Below are 24654 nucleotides of genomic sequence, written 5' to 3'. Positions count from 1 at the left end.
TCTGGATTAGGCTGTAGCTTAATGGAATGTTGTGGCTGGTTTGATCTTCTATCCAGACCACTAAAACTTTCTCCGTATCAGCTTTCTTATCATTTGTGTGTTCACAGGAGTAGTCCTTCAAGAAAGCCTCCCTTGTGTTCACAATGTGGCTAACCATATAGCGCAAGGGGCCTAGCTCTTGGCCTGTCTTGGCTTTCTACGTGCCTTCCTAACTAAGCTTAATCACTTCTAGCTTTTTATTTAAAGTGAGCAGTGTGGACTCTTCCTTTCATTTGAACACTTAGAGGCGATTGTAGGGTTATTAATTGGCCTAGTTTCAATGCTGTTGTGTCTCAGGGAATAAGGACGCCAGTAGAGAGGAAGAGAGACAAAGGAATGGACAGTCGGTGGAACAGTCAGAATACACATTTATTAAGTTTGCCATCTTTATGAGTGTGGTTTATGGTGCCCCCTGCTCCAAACAATTACCGTAGTAATATCAAAGATCACTGATCATAGATCGCTATAACAAGTATAATAATAATGAGAAAGTTTGAAATATTACGAGATTTACCAAAATGAGACACAGAGAAACAAAGTTAGCAAATGCTGTTGCCAATAGACTTGCTTGACACAGGTTTGCCACAGTTATATTTGAAGCACAACAAAGCAAAGTGTAATATATAAAACAAGGTATTCCTGTACCAAGAATAACCTCGGTAACACTTTTGAGAACCTGAGGTTTTACTAATTCAGACTGCATAACCATCATAATTCATAGAGTGAAATTAAATTTATATTGATATTACCTTTTTTTAAAAAAAAAATACTTTAGAAATTAAGCATATAAACCTGCCTCCAAAAAGCATTTTATAATATTTATCTTTTCAACCACCTCTATAAAACAATTATATGTTGGCAGTTACCTCTGAAACTGGCCATAGGAAAAAATTCAATAATCATTTGTTGAAAAAATGAAAATTTTAAATTGTCATCACAAAGCAGCTTAATCCATTAATGAAGCAATGGGTCTTCTGTGATCCTCTCCTAGATGGATTCTAGCTATTGTGTGTACTTCAAAGTTATAAAAGTATGTTTTAAAGAATTAGTCTATAAATCATGTTCTTCTACATCTAAATACCTATAGGAAGTCTAAATTAATAATGTCCCTCTTGATAAAAATAAAGAAATTTTACGAATAGAATAAGAAGACTTTATTGGCTATTTCTCAAATAATTCTTTTCAATTTCTTTTTACCTTTTGACCCCCTTCACCCATTTCTCCCCTCCCTATCCCTCACCTCTGGCAACCATCAATCTGTTCTCTGCATCTATGAGCTGTTTTGTTTCTTTGTTTTTTAGATTCCACATATAAGAGAGATCATACCAATGTTTCTCTCTCTCTGTTTGACTTATTTCACTTAGGATAATACCCTAATGGTCCATCCATGTTGTTGCAAATGGCAAGATTTCTTTTTTTCATTTTTCTGTGGCAGAATAATATTTATATGTATGTGTGTATATATATATAAACATCTTCTTTATCTATTCATCTATCAATGGATGGTTGGGTTGTTCCCACATGTTAACTATTGTAAATAATGCTGCAATGAAGGTAGAGTTGTTTATCTTTTTGAATTAGTGTTTTCATTTTCTTCAGCTAAATACCCAGAAGTGGAATTGCTATATTGTATGTTAGTTCTATTTTTAGTTTTTTGAGGAAACTCCAAACTGTTTTCCAAAATGGCTACATCAATTTACATTGCTACCAACAGTGCATGAGGGTTCCCCTTTTTCCACATCCTCGTAACACTTGTTATAGCTTGCCTTTTGATAACACCCATTCCAACAGGTGTGAGGAGATATCTCATTGTGGTTTTGATTTGCATTTCCCTGATAATTAACTATGTGGAGCATCTTTTCATGTACCTATTGGCCATCTATATGTCTTCTTTGGGAAAATGTCAATTTAGCTCTTCTGCCTATTTTTTAATCAGATTTTTTTTTCTTTTTTTTTTTTTTTGCTGTTGAGTTGTATGAGTTCTTTATATTTTCTAGATATTAGCTTCTTATTAGGTAGATGATTTGCAATTATTTTCTCCCTGTCAGTAGGTTGCCTTTTCATTTTGTTGATCGTTTCCTTTGCTGTGTAGAAGCTTTTTAGTGTGATGTAGTTCCACTTATTTATTTTTGCTTTTGTTGCTTTTGCTTTTGATGCCAGATTTTTTTTTAAAAAAATTATTGCCAAGATCTATGTCAAGGGGTTTATCAAGTATGTTTTATTCTAGGAGTTTTATGGTTTCAGGTCTTATGTTCATGTCGTCAACCCATTTTGAGTTAATTTTTATGATGGTATGAGATAATGGTCAAGTTTCATTCTTTTGCATATGATTGTCCAGTTTTCCCAACAACACTTACGGAAGACACTGTGCTTTCCCCATTGTATATCCTTGCTCCTTTGTCATAAGTCAATGGTCCATATATGTGTTGGTCTATCTCTGAGATCTCTATTTTGTCCCATTGATTTATGTGTCTGGTTTTATCCCCACTTAGTACTATACTATTTTGATTACTGTAGCTTCGTAATATAGTTTGAAATCAGTGTACATGATGCCCCTTGTTTTGTTCTTCTTTTTCAAGATTGCTTTGGCTATTCAGGTTTTTCTGTGATTCCATACAAATTTTAGGATTGTTTCTTCTGTTTCTCTGAAAAATGTCACTGGAATTTTGATAAGGATTAGATTGAATCTACAGATTGCTTTGGGTAGTATAGACATTTTAATAATATTGATTCTTTTAATAAATTGATGCTTTTTCTGCATCTATTGAGATGATCATATGATTTTACCCTTCATTTTGTTAATCTGGTATATATCACATTGACTGCATTGCAGATGTTGAATGATCTTTGCACATCTGGAAAAAATCCTATTTGATCACGATGTATGAGTCTTTAAATGTATTGTTGAATTTTTCAGTTTGCTAATATTTTCTGAGGATTTTTGCATCTATGTTCATCAATAACATTGACCTGTAGTTTTCTTTTCTTGTGTCATCCTGTCTGATGTTGATATTGAGGTAATGCTGGCCTCATGAAATGAGTTTGAGAAGGATTGATATTAATTCTTTGAATGTTTGGTAGAATTCACCAGTGAATTTTTTGACATTTGTTTATTGGGAAGTTTTTGATTACTAATTCAATCTCCTAAGTAGTTAATCAGTCTGTTTATATTTTCTGTTTCACCATGTTTTAGTCTTGGTAGGTTGCATGTTTCTAGGAGTTTATCCATTTCTTCTAGGTTATCCAGTTTGCTGACATATAATTATCATAGTATTTTTATTTCTGTGATATCAGTTGTAATATCTCCCCTTTCATTTCTGATTTTATTTAATTCAGCCTTCTCTCTTTTTGAATCTTAAGCATACTGAAATCAAGAAAGAAAAAGTAGTTGGAACTGACTAATTTCAGTGGTTGCACACTGACAAGAGATTCTAGGAATTCCTGTACCTTGGACCTATTCTAGTGTTGTTCCTTAGCTCCTGTCTATTCCTGAAGCTATTTTACAAATGTGCCATCAAATTTGTGATTTCTCTTTCCAACAAATTCTCCTATTTGCTAGATTTAGCCAGAGTTGTTTTTTTGTTTGTTTGTTTGTTTGTTTTTTTGCCTACAGCAATAATTGCATTCAAAATTTTCCATATTTTAGAATATTTTCTTAGGATAGATTTGCTAGCATTAGTATTATTGAGTAAAATTTCTTGGTGGTTTTTTGGTCTTTGATATAAATATCTTTCCTTGTGTTTCCAGAGGCCAAACTAAACAAAAAATCTTACTTCTTTAGTGATACGAACATTCTGATATCTGCAGGAAATGGCAAAAATAATTGCTTTTGTTAAGAGGTATGTACTTTAGAAAAAGAAAAGGGAATTACTTTTTTAATTCCTATGCCTTTCTGTGCTAATAGGCAGCTATTGTTGTAATTGTTCTAATGAAATAATTGTAACTAGATCCATTAGTAAAGATAACTTGCCAACAATAAAATTAAGACAATAGCTTCATACCAAAAACAGATAAGCATGTGCATCGGTGTGTGGTGTGGCTGTGTTGAGAGAGATGGAAGGGGTCTGGAAGGGGAAGGGTAGAGTGAAAAAGAGAGAAAAGAGGGATAATAGAAATGTGCAGGCATTGGTACATTAACAAGCTCACCTCTCAGGGATGCATGAAACAAAGTCTTCGGTTGTAAGACTGACTGATTTTGATGATTCTTTCTCTACTGTTTCCAACCCAACTTGTAGTTCTTTTTATGAATATTAAAAAGTTACTCCTGTTATTTTGTATTTAAATTCATTACTCTGCTTTGGAGGTCCAGTTACTAACAATGAATACAGTTGTGGATCTTAATAAATATTTGTTTAGAATCTATTCTAATTCCATTCCCCCATTTACCTTTGGGAACTTCTGTTAAACACTGTGACAAATGCCTAAGAATTGTTGGGGGTGGGGAGCCAGACGAGGTTTGACCTTGGTCATCTTATTATTATTTCTTTGTAGCCTTGCTCCTCCAAAAAACAAGACTAAGCAGTTTATCTTTGAATTGTTGAGAATTCTTCATTTTCAGAAATTTTGAATTACATGTTATGCATTGTCCAAGGATAATTTCTATGGTGTGGGAGGTTTAACTTATTAAGAATAAAGCAAGTGAAGTCTGTATTAGATGAAAAACATATTTGTGACTTTCAATGAAGTTCAGGGCAACCACTTTCTAAAGTCATTAGCAGTGCTACTTGGTTTAAAGAATTATGTCCCTCTCATATTTTTTAAAACAAAACTCTTTAGTTCACTTGGAAAGAAAAAATATGTATTTTCTATACAGGCTTTGAGATTCATATTTCTTTTTTGTATAGATTTAGCTCAAGATGTGACACATTCAATATTTTAAAGGCTAATAAAAATATGACACTTGCAAGTTTTTAAACTTGGGCTTCTTTACAAATTTTTCAATATTTTGTCATATTTTTTTTTATCGTATCAAATCGGGAAACAAAGAATCTTACAGTTTATTCACATAATAGTCATTTACTCATATAAGACATTTATTGAGCGCATACTATGTACCTGTGAATAAAACAGAGAATGAAAGAAATGTCCTGTTCTGGTGCTTACAGTCTAGTGAAGGATGGCATACAAAAAATATAAAACATATAAATATATTATAAGCCAGGTGATAAATGTTATAAAAAGAAAATAAAGCAGGACAAAAGGACAGTAACAACAGAGGTGACTATGCTATTTTATATAGTTTGCTCAGGACCTTCACTGATACAGTTTATAGTCTCCTTCTAGAGATCAATATAATTTAAGGGTCATGCTAATAATTCCAATGCCTAGATTTCAAAGAATCTACCATATCTAATATTTAATGCACACACACAGACACGTATATTCCTTAGAAAAGATGTTTTGTCATATTTGACCAGATGATGAATTACATATTCAAGCACAATGCTATTTGGTAGTATATGAATTATGAAATGAGGTTAATTAATATGGTTTACTTTTTGAGATACTAGAAGTCCTTTACTTAAAAGCAAATTGTGTTGTTAAAGTTCATTTATGTATATGCATTTGGATCTCTGAATACATTTTCCCACAGAAACAATATCAAGTATAAGGATATATATCCAAGCTTATTACTTAGCTGAAATATAGTTTATTGAAATAGTAGAAAATAATATTATCTCCAATTAGAGTATTGAATAAAGTAGAAAGTCTATATGAAAAAATCAGATTCTTTTTCTTGAACAATGATACTGCAGAATATCAGGTTCATTAAGAGGAAAACAAAGAGAAAACAAAGAGGCTATTGAGGGGATTAAGGGGCATGAAAGCCTGAGGTTGCTGAAATTGATTATTTTTATATATAATTGTATGTTAAAGTTACAATTTTCTTTAACTTTTAAGAAGCCATGTCATTTAAGGCACAAGTAGAGCTGATTTTTCTCTTGCAAATTAAGAAGAGACAAAAAGAAGGTAGGACTCCTTTTAGTTTTGGAAATAATCAAAGAGGCAGGAAAAAGCTTATAAGAATTTTACATTTTAGCTTTATTTGAAATAACATAGCTGGAAATGAACTCAATGTCCAAAGCAATAAAAGGGTAAAGAAATTTAGAATTGGAATATATTGAACCCACCAAAGGGAAAATTTCTGAAGAATATTTAATGAAGTAGGGAAAAAACAAAATAAGTTCACTGGGGAAAAAAGCTAGTAACAAGCTATATGACACTATACAGATTTTTCTATAAATTTTTCAACCAAAAATTTGAAAGTATTATCTCTGGGTATAGAATAATTGGTATTTTAAAGTCCCCGCCCCAACATTTTTTATTTCTAAAATCTGCATTGTTAATTTTTATATTTTTTAAATATATATATTTTATATATTTTAAAGAGTATGAGTTGCATTAGTAGGAAAAGTAAATAAGGAAAGGGTTTTAGAATAACTGTGTTAAACATATTTTCAAAAATGTACAGGGAAAATAATAGTCCTAAGAAAGAAATAACTGAAAAAGTTCTGTTTTTACTACATTCTTCCCTAAATGAAAGAAACAGCCTCACGTTAAAGACACTATGTGCAAAAATTCATGTTGGCCTCAGATTTCAGGACCTTTGTAACAGGTTCCTATATCACATTCTATTTTACTACCTGGTGTGGGCCCTATTTTCCTGACTGGATCCTGACTAATTGTGGTACTTTTCTTCTAAGAAGCAGTACTTCCTGAATAACAAAAATTAGATGTGCAAAAACCCCTAACTGTATATTGATCACTCCTCTGTCTCTTCCTGGGTACCAAACACCGCCTGCTCTTGCCTTTGTGCAATGTCTCCCCTTTGCATCTGCTGCTGGCTATCTTCAGTGAGAAACCAGGGGCCCACCAAGGATAAAATCCGGACTGAGATCAAAAAAGACTTTGATACTATATATAAAATAGATAAACAACAAGGTCCTACTGTATAGCACAGGAAACTATATTCAATATCTTGTAATAACTTACAATGAAAAAGAATATATATATAAATAAATGTATAACTGAATCACTATGCTGTGCACCAGAAACTAACACAACATTGTAAATCAACAGTACTTTAATAAAAGAAAAAAACATCTTTTTTTAAGTTTGACTCTATCTCAGAAAGATTATGGAGAAAAAAACCCTCTCTTGAAAGTTGTCCAAAATTTCAAAACAGGAGCAGCATGTTCCAGAATACAGTGCCTGTTCCTACACGCTACTGTCAGTGTTATACATAGTCAGGACCATCTGATCTAGGTTCTGTGTTTCCGCTGGGCAGCAAAAATTATTACTGGCACTTTAATCTTAAATAAGTCCCACTGAATTGTAGAAATCACAAGATAATTTTCATACATTTCTTTGTATTTTGAAGTTTCTTTAAATGAGCCTTAAGAAGCAGCAAACTTTATTTAAAAATCATGTGCAAGGTTTCTAAAAAAATGTCAGACTCAACAGATTACTCTGTTCAAAACATTGAAACAGAAACATAGTTCCCCCTATAATTCTTTCTCTTATTACCTTTCTAAATTGAAAAGAAAGACAACATAATAGTAAAAATTAGTTCCAGTAAAGATAAAAGGTTTAAAGAAGTGTCCTTCATTTTGTTTTACCAGTACACAGAGAACTCAGTATTTCACTTGGTGGGCCAGTGTGAGAGAGGTGAGATTCAAAGCTGCCCTTGGTCTGAAACATCACTGCCTCAAGGCTGTGTACTTCCTTTTACGACCCTTGTGGTGGAACATGAACAATTACCTGGATGTCAAAGTGGTGTAGAACCAGATGGGATGATTTCTAGAATCGAAACCAAAAAAGTAACCTTCCGTCTTTGAACTAAAGTCAAACAACAGTAGACCTTGTATTAGTGGACACACACCACACACCCTGTAGAACCTCTGCCTTCGTAGACTGTTGCTTTATGTAAAAATGCAGATAGACAGCAGAGGGAGGCAGGCTGGACAGCCATCGTTTCATCAGAGCTGCTGCAGATTTAGAAATTTAACTCTTTACAATTTCCCTCTAGGTTTCTCAAACTATAATTCACTGAAGATTGAACTGATCATGTTCGTAGCAAAACACTGCTTTATTTATATAATTATATTATCATAAGTTTGGAGATTTTTCTAAAGGACTTTAATTTTAATGCAGGCAGTCACATCTTTAGTTTAGCCATCCAGAAAGCAGTATTTTCCTATTTTAATTTCCTGTGAGGTTGGCACATTACTGTTCCAATACAGAAGAGGTTTGGAACAGGTCAGTGACTTGCACAAAGTCCCATGGTAGGTGATCAGATCTACTGACTGTAGGACCTGCAGAGGCTTAATATCTAAGATTTGCTGCTCACTTTCTTTTTCTTTTCTTTTAAATTTTTTTTTGGAGAGGGAGATAATTAGGTTTGCTTGTTTGTTTGTTTGTTTGTTTATTTTAATGGAGGTACCGAGGATTGAACCCAGAACCTCGTGCATGCTAACCATGTGCTCTACCACTGAGCTGTACCCTCCCCCCACACCCGCTGCTTCCTCACTTTAGATGCTTACAGTCTTTCACCACTATAGTCCGGGTTGCAACACCAATCTTTTCAGAAACATACTTATTTGTGCTTATAACAAATTCCTAAAACACAGAAGAGGGATTCAGAGGGCCCTTACCTCTCACTACAGAAAGAGATGGATCAGTGTAGGGACTGAAAACTTGGCTTCCAAAGCTTGGCTGCCTGCATGTAAAGCCTCACTCTGCTACTCACTGGCTGTCCATTCTTGGATGACTTACTTCATCTCACAGTTCCCCATCTGCATGATGGAGTTAATATTAGTACATGATGCAGGACTATGTAGGACTATTGAGAAAAGCAAATGAGAAAATTCATTTAATGACTGGCACATGGTGAATTATTATGACATTACCAAATTACCCTTGAGACAGTGTGTATGAATTTGCACTCCCTAGAAGTTAAGTATTTTTGTTACGTTAAGCTGCTAAAATTTTGAGTTTAAATTTACTTCTCTGACTCATACAACCTCAGTCGTAGAATCTGCATGAAGTAGTCTTATGTGGTGGTCATTTCTGTTTCTTCTGCTTTCAAGTCAGTTTCTTAACCTCATGAAGCTCAAGATCATCTGCTGGTCTTGGACGGTCTCCCGGGGAGGCAAGGGGTGGCCGCAGCTCACCCCAGGGACACAGACACAGCGGCGGTGGCAGACATATCAGAGAGCATTCATCCCACAAACCCTCCCTCCTGGCAGTGGACATCCTGCTTGGGTCATCAGCACCTGGTTCTCAGGTTTCTAACTGTACAAAGAGTCTTCTTTTAATGTTCTCAGAGCAAAACCACCACGTCCAGCCACGGTATTCCATCACAGTTGTGCAGATTATCTGCACCAAGGACACAAGTGATTTGTGGCCGTTAGATCAGTTCCCACCCTCTGAGGAGCTTAAAGCAGTCCACTGGATCTCTTTAGTTTTAGCCTCGTCACAGAGCATTCACTGGTTTCCCCAAATCAGTGATAACCTCTGAGTGTTCCACATGTAACTAAATGCACCAGGCCTCATTTGGCATTTATTTGGCATTTATTGAGCACATGTTTACTGAGCACTTCCTGTGTGCAGCACTGTGCAAAGGGCTGGGATAGAAAATGAGGTAGGCACAGTCCCAGCCTTCCAGGAGCCTACAGGGCAGACTTCTAATCACGTCTGCACCACTGTCTCAAATATATCCATGAATTCTAGGGGACAAAGCAGTCGTTGGAGCACATGCACAATGCACTGGCATATCATTTTCCTCCAAAGCCTCCAAAATGGACCCGAGTTCCTTCAAGCCATTCCAGTCTGGAGGCAGAATAACAAGTTCGCAGTAACAGTCCTCTCCTCTATCTTCAACTGTGAGGCCGGCTGTCCTTCTTCAAAAGGCCCATCTCTGCACATTCTCAGAAGTTATCACCTGTGTGCTCAAGAACTCAGTCATCTCATTTATCAGATCTTGCTTCTTCTCTTCCTCCTCCTCCATATTAGTGTCCTAGGAAGCTGTCCCCAAGCCCTTAATGTAGAAGTTCCACTGCGTTCACTGCTGAAGCTGTGAGAATCACTCTTCTCTCACTTTAGTGATAAAGTAACACCTGGGCCTCAAACAGTAATGAGATCTGGCTTCCATTTGTTTGTTGGTTGGTTGGTTGGTTGGTTGGTGAGAAGGGTTTTTGATATTTAGTTGCTGTCCCCTCTCCCTAGAACTCATCTATGGGTCAATGAGGCTGGAAGGAATCCCATCTGAGAGTCCTCCTCCCAATTCTGTCTCCTGGCAGGTCTCAGCAGGACTTAGGGACATGCTAAGTGTATCTGAGTTATGTGGTAAGCAGTTTATTCTCAAGCTGGGAACTTTGCTCTACCTGCTTATAAAAATGACTACCCATACAAAACTTTCTAGGAATAACTATACCAAACTCCATGAGAAGATTGTGTTGGGGTTGGGGTATTGTGTATTGAATTTGTCCTTATTTCCTAAATTTTCTAAGGTTCTGTCATGTAATTATATGACTTTGAAAATGAAAAAAACTTATAGCCATATTTAAGAAAAGCATAGTGGTTCTGGAAAATTATACCCTCCACGGCGTGACTTCAGCTGTCCTGGACAGATTTGAATCAGTGCTCTAGGGTTGGTGCTGGCATAGCATTGGTGATCCAGTCCATCTGGGACAGGCTGAGGTTCTGGGTAGAACTCTAGTCTTAGTCCGGGGAAGGAGTGCTGAACAGGGAAACTGAGGCATAAAACCAGTTTTCCATGTTCCAGGCACCTATCCCTGGCACTCCAAGTACTGGATCAATCATCAAAACCCGAGTCTCATCAGCCAGTGGGGTACATTCCTTGCTTCATCTGGAATGGCTCAAAACTTGCATGTGCGGGCTTTCAGTAACCATAACCTGCAGCCAGAGTCTAGCTGAGAGCATCTTTAGAAGCCGAACCTGGTTACTTCTTGATCCCTTCACAACTCAACCTAAGACAGAGACAAGCACTAGGAAGCCCAGTGCTTGCCAAGTTTATTCTTGTCCTCTGACCATGTTTTAACCCATTGTTCACCAATTTCTTTATCAGAAGAAATAATTCTTACTTACTCCATCTAATTTTTTAAGTCATTTTAATGCCTCTACATGGTACATTTACTAGAAATTCAGAAAAGAAATAGGATGCTATGAATAACTTGTGCCAAGTGTAAGAGCAGGATGACTTGATAATCTTACCATATTTTGAAATGTGATCCACAGTGTTCTTAATATGTTTATTGGCAAACTTATGTTGAGTTTGTGGTCATTATATGTATTTAGCCTTTGTCATTTATAGCAATTTTATATGTGCGATTTCACTTATTTCTTTTCTGTGTGTTTGTAACTTTCGCAGTCTGTGGAGATTGGCAATTCTGAAAAATTATTTTCATTATAAACGCAAAACTCACTTATTGTGGAGAACTTTGTAAATACAAGAAAACATTAAAAAAAAACACTTAAGTAATCCATAATCCTAACACAAGGGATAATCATTTTAATATATTTATGCATCATTTAGTTTAGTGGTATTTTTAAAATCACAATGCAATGACTGGGTTCACTAGATAAGCAAAAGACAGCAAGCTTGCCCTGTTTATAACATCCTTCTAAGTGGTTTCTTCAGTTAAATTTCTCTGCTGCTACCTTGCCCCCTAGCTAGATCTGACTGGCCAAAATAGGCATTGTTCTGCAGGATTTAGGCATAACATGGACCCCCCTCAAAAATGTCCACAACTTAATCCCTGGAACCTGCTGCCATCTTATGTTACATGGGAACTGGGAATGAAGGCTGCATATAGAATTAAGGATGCTAATCAGCTGACATTAATTACCCTGGATTATCCATGTGGGCCCAATGTAAGCACAAGGGTCCTTAAAAGTGGAAGTCAGCCAAAAAAGGAGAGAGTGAGAAAGAGACGTGACAAGGAAAGCGGGATCAGAGAGATGCTATGTTGCTGGCTTTGAAGATGGAGAAAAGGGAGCCATGAACCAAACAATGCTGGTGACCTCAAGCAGCTAGAAAAGCCAAGAAGATAGATTCTCTCCTACAGCCCCCAGAAAGGAAGTCAGCATTATTAACACCAGGATTTTAGCCCCGTGAGACCCATGCTGGGCTTCTGAAACAGAAATGTAAGATAATACATCTGTGTTGTTTTATGCTGCTGGGTTTGTGGTAATTTGCTGCTGCAGCGAAAGGAAACTGAATTCCTTCGTTTAGTCTTTCAAAAAAATAAGGGCTTTCTCTATGCCAGGCAGTGTATTAGGTGCTGGGGCATTATGCTAGATGCAAGAAACAGTAGTGAAGGGACACACAGAAGGAAAGAGGGGTTTTTTTGTTTTTTTGTTTTTTATAATTTGAGGGGAGAGGTAATTAGGTTTTTATTTATTTTTTTAATGGAGGTATTGAGTATTAAACCCTGGACCTCATGCATGCTAAGTATGTGCTCTACCACTAAGCTATACCCTCCCCTCTGGGAAACAGAAATAGACAAGAAAAAAAAAAAAAAAAAAAAAAGGAAGAATTGATGCCACCCTTAATTCCAAAGTTTAGCAGTCAATTTACCAGAACAGCTGCAGCCTCTCGGCCTCTTGCCTTATTGTTGGAAGACAGTTCTCCATGGGTCTCTTATATTTCTTCATGTCTTATGAGAAGAGGCATTGAGTGACTCTTTCCAAGATAATCTTTTCAAAAATAATCATTTATATAGAAAAATCAAATAAAATTTAGGCTAGAAAAAAATGGCATGGCTGTAACAGTTACAAAAGGAAAGTTCACAGTAAAATTATGGTTCATTTTATTTAGGAAAAAAATCAATTTAGATGAATTAAAAATATTGATTATAAAATGTGAGAGTAACTTCAGTGAAAGTGAAACTAAAAATGAGAAAACTGGAAATGTTAACTAAGTTACATAGAAAATTGATGGAGGAACTAACTGGCTTGTAGTGTAATGTTGAAAGTACTGACTGGTTGGAAAATTGTCTAAGTTGGTTCACAAGTTGTGTACTCCAATTATAATAATTGTATTTAATATTTCCTCAGGGCCAAAACATTGGGGTCAAAATGATCAAAACTGAAGAGGTATATTTCTTATAAAAAGAAATACCTAACTAAAATATTTAGGTAGAACTTCTGAAATGCCATACTGAAGTTATGACTTCTCATGTACTTGATAAATTACTTTTAAACAAGCTAATTCCTGAAGCATTGGAATAAGCCACATTAACGCAAAAATACCTTTGGTCTTTGACTATGTTTATTTACCTACTCTCAGAAGTGAGATCTGTGTCTTCAGCAAAATAATCACTGAAAAGATATAAAGTAATGAACTGCAATATTCACCAGATAAAGTAGGAAAGAATTTTAGAGTATTTTCGTTTCTTTATCTCAATTCCACAAGTGTAATCTTCATCTGATTTCCTTCTGTATATTTCTACACCACTAAGTAAAATAAAACAGTTCAGGATACTTTCTCTGATTATTTCGACATAAGACTTGCATATATAAAATTAAATTTAAAAGACATTTCCCCCTTATTCATCCAGAATAGTTATATGTTCTTAAAATTCTTTTTTTCTTATTTTTTTAAACATTTTTTATTGATTTATAATCATTTTACAATGTTGTGTCAAATTCCAGCATTCAGCACAATTTTTCAGTCATACATGGACATATATACACTCATTGTCACATTTTTTTCTCTGTGAGCTACCATAACATTTTGTGTATATTTCCCTGTGCTATACAGTATAATCTTGTTTATCTGTTCTTAAAATTCTTAAGTCTCACCACTCCAAGATAATTGAGGTTATATTTTGCACATTTCCTTTCAGTTGTTTAGGACCTTATATTTTACATATCATATAGCAAAATAAAATAAAGTCTGATTTTTCACTGTGAACGTAATATAGAAAATTTAGAAAAACTGTAACATTAACATAAAAAGAATAAATCATCAAAAATACAAAACAATTTAATGACTTAAATTTACTGTAAAGTAAAATTAAATTAATCAGTTTTTATTAATTTCTAATCCTCTACATTTTCTTAAGCATATTAGAAAAAAATTAAATGTTGCACATAAAATTAATGCTAGAAGGGTATAAAAGCCATATTTATATGGCTATAACTTTCCACCAACATTTTCCCTGAGTAGGGAAAAATTGCAACTACTAGAAAGATTGATTACAGTGTTTAAAATGTATGAAATCAGCTACATAAATTGAGAAACATGTTACAGATCAATTTACTTCATGTCACAGATGTATTAAAAGATATTGACCAGAGACAGAAGACAAATAAAATGTAAAAAAAGGAAAAACATTTCTATTGATCTAGCTCAAGGATAGGTTACCACTACCAGTTTAGAGTCTTCAAAGTTGATATATATTGTTCCTAATAATACACTTTAAGGCAGTAAGGTAGGCCTACTCTTACTGAAAAAACAAAAAACAACAAAAAAACTCCAGTATCCGGAAGGGGTTAACAAGATGTCTTGGGAAAAAATAAAGTGCACAGGGCCAAACACATTTATTGCCAGGGCGTGAAAAACAATTGAAAAACATTAATATGCTCAGAACATTTGTATACTGACCCACTTTTCCATAAGTTAGAAAAGAACATGAAATATTGAATAAAAAGTCACAAAATTCTGAAAAAATTATATATATATAATTAAAAAACTGTATTAGGAACATTTTTGACAAGTTCCAACACATTTTAGTAGAGATATTTAACTATGATTTAAAGAATATTATTCAATATATTAATAATGAAGATCTTATTATTTCTAAAATGTGAGTCATAGGAAAAAGTGGTTATGTTGAACATTTATTTTTAACCAAGAAAAACATCCATGAAACCTTCTAAATAAGGTTGGTCAACAAAAAGTAGTGCCCTTCGAATATTCTAGTCCATAGTATTCAACCTTCATTTAATTATCTAGTTCAAATTGCTATGATTTATTAAGTACAATATGGATAGAAATGACATAATACCCAGAAGATATTATTTAAGAGTCTAAGATTAATACTGAGAATACCAAAGCAATTGAATAATGCAATATGTTAAGCATGACAGAGCAGAATCTACAAGCTACCATTTGTAGTATATTGTTCTGACGAAAATTAATGATAGGGAACATTTTATTGGTGAATAAAAGGTTTAATCAGTGAGTATGTACAATGAGATAATGCTATCAGAACAAACTGATGCTTTTTAAACCACTGCCTCACAGATTACATGAAATTTAACAAAAGGCAAACTTTTGATAGAGAATCTTTGTATTTTCCAGATTTGCAGAGCAATCCTCTTTGAATATTAAATAATCACATTTTCACATTTCCTCTCCTTTCCCAGACTGACTGCTGGAGGCAAATTTCAGATCGACTTCTAACACTTTTGATGGAGGAATATATTTAAAGCAATACTTTATGCTAATCAGCTATCCATCTGTCTTCTACATACAGCCATTCAAATCCTCCCAGAATCTGTTTTAAAACACATGCATCCTTTTGCTAGCAACATTACTTATTCCTCTGCCCAATCAAGGCAAACATACTAATTATCCATGAGTCATACGGCTCTCAAATACACAAGTTTCATTTTCTACTATTATTATAAATCTAGGCAATGTCTTCTTATTCTTTCCTCTTTGTCCTGCCCATCAGAGATGTTCACACTAGGATATTCAATATAGGTCCATAGGCATCTGAAAATATAACCCTGAGAATAATATATTAATAATAATGTTCTACCTTCTCCCCTCCCCCACCAATCTACTTCTATCTTTCAGTTTGAAGAGACTCACAGAATTTCTAACTAACTTAATGATATTCAGTGTTCGTCGTTTTACTAAGGTATCTATTTACTATGAAATCTGTGATATCTATTTAACTATCTATCATCTAGCCTTGAGAAAATTCACCAAAAATAAATATTTTCAAGACAATGAAAGAATATTCATTAATGAAAAGTAGTCAAATAAAGATAAAGGAAAAAAACTCTTATCACATCATTCTTCAGTGGTATACTAAAGGGTGGCATAACATTTATTAGTTTTGTCAAGCCAATCCCCAAAAAGGTATGAAACTTTAACAAAAGGCAAACTTCTTGATATGAAAAATTCATTGCTATGATTTCAGATTTCACATAGCAACTAGGCTTTAAAAAATTACCACATGTCAAGTTTCCATGTAGTATGAAGAAGAATATCCATAATTATCTGAAAAGAATATTGAAGTTTTAAAGGCTTACATTCCTTTCCAGATATCTGCACGAGACCAGATTTTCTTCATATACCTCAACCAAAACAACATAACACAGCGAAGTGAATGCAGGAAAAAAATATGAGAATCTGGCCATTCTTTATTAAGCCAAACATTAAACAGATTTTTTAAAAATGTAAAACAATGCCAATCTTTTCAAAAGAATCTTTTGTTTTGGAAAATACAGTTATTTTCATAAAACATATTGTTTATGCTAACGTATAGTGGGATAGTTATTTTTAAATGAATGAATTTCTTAAGTTTTTCTCGGTTTTAATTTCTAACCTTGTAAATAATGATTGATATAATCCTCACAAACATAAATTGAGCTCTTTGAGGTTCCCAGTTTTTAAGAGGATAAAGGGGTCCTTGACTAAAATGTCTGAGAACCACTGAATTATTTCATGCCCTTTGAATTGCAGTTGAGGAACCTGGGATACAAAATGGTTAGGTGATTTTATCCAAGTCATAAAGCTAGTTCATTTTCATGGCTCCAGAATTTCAAAAGCCTACTTTATATTTATAAATAAAAATTCTAATTTTATAAATTAAATTATATTTTTTATTTTACTGAATTCTATTAAAATACTCCTAGTTATATTAAGGTAACTATAAGACTGTTTTGACATTTTAAAATTCTTTTAAAAACTCTATACACAATGTATCTTATGAAACTATATAGTATATTTCAAATTTCATTTTCTTTTAGAATTATTTAAGAATCCGAGTTACATCTTGGATAAGTTGATGATTTTTTTTCCCTATTCTTGTGTTTTATTATTGTGTTGAGTTCCACGGGGTCTCAAGTAAATGAATACTAATAATATCAAAAAGTTTTTTTCATTTCAAAATAAAGAATGTCTTCAATGTTCTAATATACACACACACATAAACTTTATAAACTTTTAAGTTTATAAGGTATAGTTCACTGAGGCTATCCTGAGATATCTGAGTTGTATTCTAAAAACACAATTTAAAATAATCTAAGACAATTTTTCAGTCTAGCTAAATTCCAATTTTATCTTTAGATTTATCTGCAACACAATCCCCCAAATTAATCGAACATATGTAATATAATCCCCTAGTATCTCTAAGAATGTTGCATCCTTTGTGGCACAAAGTCTTTTGATACCACCATGTAATAAATGTGCTGTTCCACACAAATATAGACACAAAAATCCTACAGTACTTGGAATAAATAGAAACTTTTACATAGCATCTTGATGAGGTAAGCTTGCTTTATATTCTTTTAACAGAACAAGACACTAAGCAGTAAAGATCTGTTCAGACTTGCTTATGTTAAATCATAGAATTACTGGTGAAGTCAAAGGATAAAAATTTCCACGGTTTCTGGAACTTGGAAACACAATAATGGTATCCTCTCTTGCAGTTAGAATCAAGATATGTTTGAGATATATTTTGTCCTACATCGTTTGTGTGCTTCATGCACCAGGAATAAAAAACATGACTTAGTGGTAACATGAGTTGAATTTATCAGAAACTAGAACTCACTTTTCTTTGTTTTTCTAATTCAATAGCAATATTATAAATAGTCCTTTTTGAGGACATACTGCATCCACTAGCAGGAGTTGAATATTCAAAAGGCAATTTGCTTGTTGAGCAGAAAATAGAAATATTAAACATTTAATAAATATTAATTGAGTGATCCCTATGTGCTGGGTGTTTGAGATGTGATGAATATGACAGTCAAGGCCACTGCCCTGATAGATTACCTTTGAGTGGGGGCAAGTGAAGTAAATAACTTCAGCTAGTCAAGTGCAAAATAAAATAATTATGAAAAAGAGTAATAACAGAAAGTGATAGAAGAAACATAAGATTCTTTGAATAGGGTCATCAGTGAAGTCACCTTAGAACAGTTGACTGTGGAGAGACCTATTAAGGAAAAGCTACCAGCATTGGAGGAGGGACCTGCAGATGCTGGGGCCAAGAGTAAAAAGGCACTTGTGTCTGAAAGACAAACAGAAAAGAGGTAGCTGTAAAAACAGGGAAAAGTAGATATATTTAGATTATTATTATAGAGTTGTTTCTTACAGGAACTGCCAATGATTTCGACATGGGAAGTGAGGGAAAAAGATGATGTATTTATTTCCACACAGACAAAAATGTTAACTATTACTTTACACCAAAAGTACGATCCATAAAAATAAAACTCAGACTTCATCAAAATTAAAACTTTCACTCAGTGAAAGACTCTTCTAAAAGGACAAAAAGACAAGCTGCCAATTGAAATAAAATATTTGAAAACCACATACTAACAAAGGACTAATATCTAGACTATATAAAGAACTCTCAAAACTCAACAGTAAAAAGCAAATAGTGCAGTTAATACATGGGAAAGAGACATGAAGAGACCAAAAAGAGATATGTAGATGGCAAATAAACATGAAATTACATTCAACATCATTATTCATTAGGGAAATGCAAATTAAAACCACAATGAGATAGTTTTAGTATTAGAAAGTTTTTTCACTTCAAAATAAGAAATATGTCTGCAGTGTTTTTTCTCATCACATTGGTATGTAAGCCACACTATGTGTGTGTATGTGTGTATGTAAATAAAATATCAGAATAGGTAAAATAATAAATAATAACACTATCAAATGCCAGCAAGGATGTGGAGAAACCAGACCACTTATACATTCCTGGTGGGAGTATAAAATGATACAAATGCTCTGGAAAACAGTTTAAAAAAAAAAACTAAACATGCAATTACCATATGACACAGTAATTGCACCCCAGGCATTTATCCCAAAGAAATGAAGACTTATATTCACAAAAATCTGCACAGGAATGTTTACAGTAGCTTTATTAATAATAGCAAAAACTGGAAAAAAAACTATATGTCCTTCATTGGTCATATCATCAGACTTGTCATTGGACATAAATGGTTAAGCAAATTACGGTATATCCATATCATGCAATACTGCTCAACAATAAAAAAGGAATAAACTATTGATACAGGCAACAATCTGGCTGATTTTCCAGAGAATCATGCTAAGTGTAAAAAAATTATCCCCAAAGGTTACATACTGTATTATTCCATTTGTATAATATTCTTGAAATGACAAAATAATGGAAATGGAAAACCGGTTAGTGGTTTCCAAGGGTTAAGGGAGGAGGTGGGAGTGTGAGGGAAGTGGGTGTGGCTATTAAAGGGCTACATGAAGGATCCTTGTGGAGATAGAAGTGTTCTATCAATGTCAATATCCTGGTTGTGATACTGAATTACAGTTTTGCAAATTGTTACCACTAGGAGAAACAGGTAAATGGTACATGCAATCTCTATTATTTCTTACAACTGCATGAGAATCTACAGTTATCTCAAAATAAAAAGTTTAATTTAAAAATTGAACTATTTTACAGGGTGTGTATATATACTTATATATTTCTCATTGAAGTGTACAACAGTACCTGTGGGAGTTTTGGCTAGGACCTCAAGAGAGTAAATACAACATTCCCAAGTGAAGATGACAACCACCCCGTAGGGCTTATACAAGAAGTAGAGGATAATTGGTTGTAAGGCTCTGAATTACTTAACCCACTTCAAAGTTCTCAAATGATGAGGAATTACAGATTGGAGGAGAGAGTTTTCAGAGTTTACTGTTGTTGTGATGCAATATCACCCTTCCCCTCAGGGAAGAGAGGTAGAGGCTAGTCCCCCTTTACCTAAATCAAGAAAGGAGGCTTTAAGGAGACCACTGGGAGAACTTAAGTTCTGGGAGACGTGGGAGAGTTTACTTCCCATTTGGAATGGCTGGCTAGTTGCTCAGAAAGCAGACACAAAAGGGGTAAAGTGACCACTTAGTAATAGGATATCTGGTTTTCCTGAGTTCCAGCAGTAAATTACTGCTCCCAGAGTCTTTTGGGGCAAACAATGAGATTTTCCATGAACCAAATGTGGGCCACTCACTTAAGAAAGCCAGAGTGGGGTCTTTTTAGTTTATGTCCAAAAGTATGGCCAAGAGGGGGTGAATAGTCCTCTGAAGAAGTAAGCCACATAAATAAATAAAGCCAAGGACCAACAGGAACAGAAACACATCAGCTCTTGTCATGGGAACCCACAGGGAGAGTACAGTGGGTTTTGGAAGAACCCATGAAAATGCTCACCAGAAAGAGTCAGTTTTAAATATCTGCCAAGTCCAAAATGTGTCAGTGCTAGGTCATGAAGACAGTACCAATTTAGTAAGAACTTTTCCTGTAAGTGGCTTCCATTAAATCCCCCCAGCCTCCACACTTGAGCCTTGGGAGGGTCCGTAGGCCTGAAGGAGATGGAGCTGGAGCATCCCCAATGGAAAGAGAGAAGCAGCAGACTGTGTCCTCCTTTCTCTACCTCCGGAAGTGTTAGCTTCAGGCCTGCAAGTGGCCTGGAGACCACGTAAGGAGATATTCCTTAACTTGAAGGCTGAAATTAAATTTTGACCTCATATTTTGATTGTTAAACCAAGACTGGAGCTTAAACAATCAAATAACTGTTTCTAATAAATAAAAATAACCAGAAAAAGCATGAAGACTGCTTAAGTTTGTATCCAGCCACAGGGGGAGAACCAGCCTCAAAGAAAGGTCAGTGGAAGAAAATAATTAACTTGCTTTATGAATGTATACTACAAGTCCGTATTCAATATTTTGAATACAAAGGTCTTCTTCCTATATACTCAGCAAAAATTTTCCAAATTTTACTATTGCTATATATGCATATGTGCATGTGTATATATACATATATACAGAATCATGTGTTCCCCGACCCTAGTATGAATATAGTATCTGTTTTCAGCAACTAGCAGCCTAGACTTGGATATAGATGTGAGAGTTGCTTCTTTGTAATATGATTTCCAGTTTTCCTGAATTAGTTAACTTACATAGCAGTATTACTGTGCTACAAATATGAAACTACGTATTTTGGCTTAAGGTAAGTCTTACTATATGCAAGGTTCAGCCTTTAGAGAAATAGCAAAACTATTACAGTTGGAAATTTAAGTTAGAATCTAGTTTCTCTCCAGGATGAGAAAATGTCCAATTTTTTCCCCTTCAGTAAAGCTTTTCAAGTTTCTGTAGCCAAAGCTGTTTTTCTCTGTTAAATTTCACTAGGATCAACATGCTTTGATTTATTGTACATCTGACCTAAAAATGGATGGGAGGAAAAAAATGCAGAGATGATTCAAATCAGAGGAAATTCTGAACAACCAGTGAGTAGCCAGTGAATACTAATTCTGCACATTCCTAAGTTATTTGACACAAATGCCCGGAGAATACCAGGAATGGAGAAAGTAAGGCAACTCCAATGATTTCTCTTGGATGCACTGATTTATAATCTGAAACAGATTTACCATGTTAACTATGATTTGGTTTCAATATCTTTATTTTTGAGCATATATACAAGGATTGTCTTTTCATATTCATTTGAAACTTAATTTTTTGGAATTTAGAAATTTAATTCTAAATATTCTAAACATTGCAATATTTGCATTGGGTACAATAATATGTCACATGTTTTAAAGAATGTATACAACTAAATCCATCATTATGGTAGTTTGGTATAAAGTTACAAAAATAATTTTTAGTATTTTTACGGTCCAAATATCTAGAATAGTGGATTTCTTTATAATAGTACTTTGTTTCTACTGGTTTTGTGTATATGTTACAAAATGATATAAATATTTAAAATCCCAAACAGATCATTAAAAAATAAGCAGCACTTAATGCTATTATATTATCAATCTCCCTTTGAATATAGGTTTTATTTTGATTCATCACAGAATGCACTTTCTTCTTCTAGTTGTTTTTAACATTTCAAATTTTGGAGGGAGAGAATACTCAACTTCAAAGTAAGAATTAAGCTATAAAAACAAACAAATTAAAAAACAGTATAAAGTATTGAGGCTATTAGTTTCAATGAGGAACACCACAAAACTTCCTACTCTTTTAATAAAACCACAGAGTAAGCTCCAGGAAGTATTTGCCTCATAAACAATTTCATTTCTTATGTAAGTATGGTGGTTTTCTTAGAGAAAACCCTACATGCTGTTATAGGCATTTCACTTACCTGACAAGTTGTTTTTTTTTTAATTCAAGTATAGTCAGTTACAATGTGTCAATTTCTGATGAACAGCATAATGTTTCAGTCATACATATAATTTTCATAGTCTTTTTCATTATAGGTTACAAGATATTGAATATAGTTCCCTGTGCTATACAGAAGAAATTTGGTTTTTTAATCTATTTTATATATAGTAGTTAATATTTGCACATCTTGAATTCCCAATTTATCCCTTCCCACCCACTTTCCCCCTGGTAACCATAACTTTGTTTACTGTGTCTGAGTTTGTGTCTGTTTTGTAGATAAGTTCATTACCATCTTTTTTCTTTTCTTCTTTTTTTTAGATTCCACACAGGCATGATATCATGAGGAATTTTTCTTTCTCTTTCTTGCTTACTTCACTTAGAGTGATGATCTCCAGATCCATCCGTGTTCCTGCAAATTGAATTTTTAATGGCTGAGTAGTATTCCATTGTATAAACATACCATAGCTTCTTTATCCAGTCATCTGCCAATGGACATTTAGGTTGTTTCCATGTCTTGGCTATTGTATATAGTGCACTATGAACAATGGGGTGCATGTATCTTTTCAAATTAGAGTTCCCTCCAGATATATACCCAGAAGTGGGATTGTTGGATCATATGGTAAGCGTATTTTTAGTTTTTTAAGGAATCTCCATACTGTTTTCCATAATGGCTGCACCAAACTACATTCCCACTAACAGTGTCAGAGTGTTTCCTTTCCTCCACAGCCTCTCCAGCATTTATCATTTGTGGACTTTTTAATAATGGCCATTCTGAATGGTGTGAGGTGATAACAAATTATAGTTTTGATTTGCATTTCTCTGATAATTAGTGATATTGAGCATTTTTCCATGTGTCTGTTGGCCATTTGTATGACCTTGACAAGTTTCTAAATCAACATTTTCTGTAATACATAGCAATACAGTGACCTGTTAAAGAAAATAAATTATAAAAGAGAAATTAGGGGGAAATTACTTTCATTCCAAAGGGATATTTCATTTAACCAAATCTTTTATCTCATAGATCTTTAAAGTAGTTGAATTCTTAGTGTTTTTAAAATAGGAATTAATTTACAGGGAATGTTTCAGAAATTGTATAGCAGTAATAAAAACATTCATGTAAAGTAGAACTATACATGCATTTTCTGCTAGTTATCTAGAAGTATTTTTAAAGCCTCTTACTCTTCTCTCTTCTTGATAGTTTAAATGCTTTAAAATATAATAAACATTAAAGAAAAACTTACAAATTTGTGAGTCTTTCTTTACCCTCCTCATATTACTTCAGCTTACACTATACAGTCCTGTGTTCTTATTTTTTTAAGTTTCTCTAGAAGAAGTTGTCATGGGTTATTACCTTGGTGCAATGGTGGCCTCCAAGTACACTACAAGCCAAGCTATCCCAGAAGTCATGGGACAGACAGGCTCATAGATCAAAAGGAGATTCTCAAATCACATATCCCTTTAAAGCAAGAGGAAAAAGGATACATTACACACTTAGGATAGGGTGCTAACAGGAAACACCATACTACACAAATCCCAAATTATGCAATCTTCATGTTTTCTCTCTCTCTCCTTCCTTCTCATTCTCTGCTACATCAGCCTTCGCCATTAATAACTGGGGTACAGACTGACATTGAGCAAGGTCAACAGACAGAAGGTACCTGGGGGCCAATGATACATAGTTGCTCTGTAAAGAGAAGCAGTGAAAATATGCCTGGTCATTGCTGTAGCTTGCCAATTCCTGCCGACAGCTATAAATACTATCAGCAATTCTTAGGTAGACCGTATTTGAGTCCAGAATATGACCAAGGATGCCTGATGAAATGGTGACAGGGTTGTCAGTCCAGGGGTAGAATGATCGTGATTTGATCTTTCTATCCCCTTCCATCTATAAATAACACTCTTGTTTGTTCCATCATATATTTCGTTGAGTCTGTCTAGCTTTATAGCTTTCAGGTTACAGAGTTACTTAGTAACTATACTTAGCATATCTTATAAATTCTGCCTGTGTCCCACAAGCTACTTGCTTACTCTGCACTCTGTTATCTGTACTTAACACAACCTATGGGATTCATCCATCCTGTTTTGTGCTCTCTAGCAGAACAGGTTTTCTCAAATAATACAGCAAACTAACGTTACATCACCAACATTTAAATATTTTTCTTTATCTATTCAATTAAATGTATTAACATTACTTAAACTAGCCCTGCATTATTTTATTCTATTTTTTCCC

General features: G+C 34.2%; 1 long non-coding RNA gene across 1 annotated transcript in view; it reads left to right on the top strand.

Annotated features, from left to right (window-relative positions):
* The window catches only part of LOC141573462 (uncharacterized), a 51730-nt gene extending 28046 nt beyond the window's left edge, over nt 1-23684 (top strand). The window contains exons 2-3 of the long non-coding RNA XR_012499219.1: nt 21450-21547; nt 22743-23684. This is a non-coding gene — a long non-coding RNA (uncharacterized LOC141573462). The remainder of the gene's footprint in view (nt 1-21449; nt 21548-22742) is intronic.
* The last annotated feature ends 970 nt before the right edge of the window (nt 23685-24654 follow it).

The sequence above is a fragment of the Camelus bactrianus genome, chromosome 2 (assembly GCF_048773025.1).
Source record: "Camelus bactrianus isolate YW-2024 breed Bactrian camel chromosome 2, ASM4877302v1, whole genome shotgun sequence".
Classification (NCBI taxonomy): Eukaryota; Metazoa; Chordata; class Mammalia; order Artiodactyla; family Camelidae; genus Camelus; species Camelus bactrianus.
Note: the sequence above shows the minus strand (reverse complement) of the source record. Positions and strands in the feature narration are given on the sequence as shown.